This window comes from Wolffia australiana, chromosome 12 (assembly GCF_029677425.1).
Source record: "Wolffia australiana isolate 7733 chromosome 12, ASM2967742v1".
NCBI classification, from domain to species: Eukaryota; Viridiplantae; Streptophyta; class Magnoliopsida; order Alismatales; family Araceae; genus Wolffia; species Wolffia australiana.
The window spans coordinates 12201464-12205898 of NC_135846.1; positions in this window are offsets into that span (position 1 = coordinate 12201464).

Sequence of the window (4435 nt, forward strand, 5' to 3'; positions counted from 1 at the left end):
CTTCTTGTTTGTTGACAAATTGTCAAGCATGGTTGAAATATTCATGCTCTGGGAGGAGTTATTGAAGGAAGAGCATCACCTTAGTTCAAGACTGCAATCTAAAATCAAAAATAAATTAGATAGGTCATCTACCATTTCTAAGATCTCATTTAGATTGAATATATTAGTAACCGCATCTTTTTTAGCACTTATATTCAGTTTCCCTTTAAGATCTTGTTTCCCTCAAGGGAGAATCAATATCAAGAAGGGGTAGGATTTCTTTCCATCCATTTCTTTAGTTAGGTATTGATCCTTTAAAAAGGATCAATCCCTAAACACTACAATCATTCTTATCATTCATTCAGGTGATCTGAATCTTGAGGAGAAGGTTCCAGTTTCTTTATCCCCTTCTCTCATTTAGCATCATCTCTATATTTAATAGGCATTGCATTAGTTCATACAATTTCTAGCTCCTCAAACCATAAAAAGGATTCAGATTTTAAGGATAGCTGTCTCCCCGTGGATCAACCCCTTTCTCATTGTAGAATTTCAATATTTTGAAAAAAGGAATTTTTTATATTTATTGCCTAAGCTTAAATGCAAACGACACAATTAAAATTGCATTTAATCACACCATTTTTAGGCTTATTGATAAGCCAAAAATAGGGGTAAATTTTATGCAATTTTAAAACCTTGTCGTTGTCAGTTTAGCTTATACAATAAAATCTTCTTGAATAATTTGAACCTAATCGAGGTTAATTTAATCTTCAACAGAGATTAAATCACCCTAATTAGATGAGAAATTTGAAAAGGGGGGTAGAAGAGATGAGAGGAGTAGATGAAACAAGGGCTCTAAGTTGAATTAATTGATCCAATTGAAAGGATCAAAGAATTCAATTAAAGAGATTAAGAAGAAAATTTAGAAGTGTTTTGGTTGGTTCTTTTAGGTTTGACAATTCACTAATAACTACTCTATCGGATAATGAAATGGAAAATTTAATATCCTAGAATGTTAACCCTTTTTATAAGTTTTTTTATAGTTTTCTTTTATATGCACTTGGAATAGCTAAGAAATCTCTCAATTTCTCCTCTAAATCCTAGTCAGGGCTTGTACATTCTGCTCAAGCCAAGCGATTTAGAAGTTCAGACAAGGATCAAGAAGAAATATTAAGAAATTCAACTAACAACATCCAAAATACACCAAAAGTTAAAATACAAAGAAGGAAAAAGTACCAAATAAGTTGATCCAAGCTGGAGCTCCTCTCTATCTTGCAGTTGTGATAGAGCACCATCAAGAATGCCCCCTCCTCTCGAAATTCGGCTTTTATACTTAGGTCAAATGGTAAAAATTACCATTTTACCCTCAATTAGTAATTACTTTTTTATCTATCAATGTAGATATGATCTAAATATTCCAACTATAAAATAGAAAGAGGGGATCAAGATGAGCAAATCCATAAAAAATCCATCTCAATCGGACTTCTGGATCAAAAGTTATGAATAAATGAATTTAAACCAATTTTAGCCATTGGATTTAAATCCATTTATTTATAAATTTTCTTTTAAAACGCGAGCTGAGGTGTCATCCTCTCACTGGCTCGTGACCTTTCAACTTCTAAAGGCGGGTTCATTCTCGTTGTGCCACGTACCCCCCTGGCGAAAATAAAAACAAAGAAAAAACTCATAAGTCGTGAATTGTATACTTTTTGATACGCACGCACGTGTGCGTTTTATCTTCGCCCTAACGACTTGGAGCTCGCCACATCACCGCCCGCGTGTTGTACACACCGTGCGGGCAGTGAGCTTACCTCTCGGCGCTGATCCTCATCAAGCGCCATTGGATTTTCATCCAACGGCCACGATGAGGCCACATCGATTGGTCGAAAACCTCCCTCGCACTTTTGTAATAAAGCTCTTCCTAAAAACTGGAATTGCCGCTTGACGCCGCCCACAGGTAATTGTGTATATGCCTCTTGCACACTCTCTCTCCTCTGGTTTCTCCTAAAAAAATTAAAACAAATATTAAATAATTGCAATAAAACCCTGGAACAGTTTAAATGATATCTTTACGCCTGCAACCACAACCGAGAGCTGTTTTTAAGGGCATCATTGCAACTAAAATTTACGAAAAGCCCCTAGAAGAGTAGAACTTGCTTCAACACTTATTTTCTCATTATAAATATATCCTTTTCCTCTTTAAAAATTCATTTCTCACTTAAATAAATCTCGAAAAATCAAATTAAATCCTAAATAAATTCTAAAAAATTCTTTAAAATTTTAGAAAATTCAGTATTTCATCCCCATAATAATTAAGCTCAAAATTAAAATTTAAACCTGCCATTTTCATTTAAAAAGAATTATTTCAAGCTCAAATGAATCTCAGATATTCATAAAATTAACAGAAAATTAGGGAAAAATCAGAAATCACTTGGAAACATTAAATTTATGTAAATATATGATAACAACCCCATTTTAAGCTCTTTAAATGCATAAAATTGTGCTAATAGCATGAAATAAAGACCGAATTTAGGGTGTTATCGCTTATCACATCTCATCATAATTCACTATGTCATTGCATGTATTAAGTGACTTCATTATAAACATTACTCTGGAATAAAGATGCAATAATATTTCATTCAATGAACTTAAATAAAAACATGGCGGTGTGATCTGTCTTGAGGGCAGCACAATATCCATCGTAATGGTCAAGATATAGTGAAATTCGATGTCCTAGACCCATTTTTTCTAGCTCCTAGATGAACTCCTCAAACCTTAGATGGGGTCATCTGGTCGTTGGGATCCTCTAAGGCCCATTGGATCACCTCTCGTAGGCCCACGTGGCTCGAGATAGCCATCCATTTGACAGAGTCAAAGACCCAGGTCAAAGGTGGACAGATTTCCCTTGGCTAACTATTCACATTAAGAGAATATCCAACGGCTGCGATTAAATCTCAGCTGTGGAATTCCCTTAACTCTCATACACTGACTAGCCATGTCAGTAGGCCCATCGCCATCTAGTCAGTCACCCCTTTAGTGCTTTGTGCTCTGATTCTCTGTCATGTGGCCCCCATGTCCGCAATAGTAGCTGCAGCCAATCACAAACCTAAAAAAAAAGAAACAAGATAAAGAAAAGGTAGATATAACACAAACCGTCTAATCTCCTTACCAAGATTGGATGGTCTTGATTTAATGCAACTTAACTTTTCGCCCCTTATGACATGTATTTTGGTATGGGTCAGATCAAAGCCTAGTCATCTTTGTTGCTTATTATCTTGAGATCGAGGCCAATTAGGCCGTCATCCATCTCCTCATTTGCTGGCCCAGCCTATGCAACCTTAAAAAAACATGAAGATATTTAATCCCATATCGGAGACTTAAAAATAAATTTGTGCTATATAAACACTTAGTCCCAATAAATTATGAATTTACTGACAACTTGGTGTCCTTGTGCTGCCTTGTGCGGTGCTGCTACTTATACACTAGCGCTTTGTAGTGGTAGGTGGGCTTGCCTGCTTGCAAAAAGCTTGAGAGCTACTGTGCCTAAGCGGCTTTGTTGCTGCTTGATAATCTCAAATTTAGGGTTTTAATTCACAATTGGTATTTCAGATTACTCAATAAAATTATAAACTTGTCTATAAGATAGGTACTCTCCCTCAATCTCTGGAGCCCGGGCCCGATGGTGTGAGTCCTTGGCAGGTGTGGCCGAAATCCTGCAAGCGATGCCTGTCCGGTGCTCGTCCCATCAACACGTAGCATCCGCGCAGTCCGAGGTGGAAGGACTGGCCTCTCGTGGCTCGGACTGCCAGATCGTGGAGGTCCGAAGGCTCAGGAGCAAGCGTCCGGTGCCTGTGGCGTAGGTGGCGATATGCCGTGGCGAGGTGGGGCCGGCAAACTCTAGGCCTTGGAGGGTGCTTAGAGAGCAGGGGTGGGAGGAAGAAGGTGTGCTCCGACCACGAGGCACTCGAATTGGCTCGGGTGGAAACAAACCCACGTGGTGGCCGACCCATCCAGCCGGCTGTCGCGGGTCTGTATCTGCCCACGGCAAGCCGGCGCCAAGGAGCATGCAGCCGCGAACATGCGGGTCGAGATGGAGCCTGGAGCTGACCATCACTAGGTCTCCACGCGGCGTGATCTGGCGTTGTCGATGTCTATCTGTTCATTGAGCTCGCGCTGCGGGCAAATGCGCTACTGTCGACCCTGGAGGACATGATCGGCACGAGTCCGACCATGCTGCGAAATGCCGCCAAATGCTTTGGAGGATCTTGGCAAGTCGGCGGCCCCGTAACACCTCCCATTTTACCGTGATCCAGGCGATCCTTATGGGCTTGTTTGTACAATGCATTTTGCCGCGAAGCCCGACGGAAGTGCGGGCTGGAAATGCCCAGGATCCGGCACGAGGAGAGGCCTCCGACCGTGGCGAAGCGGGCGCATGCGCGTGAAAGCCAGGGTCGCCGCT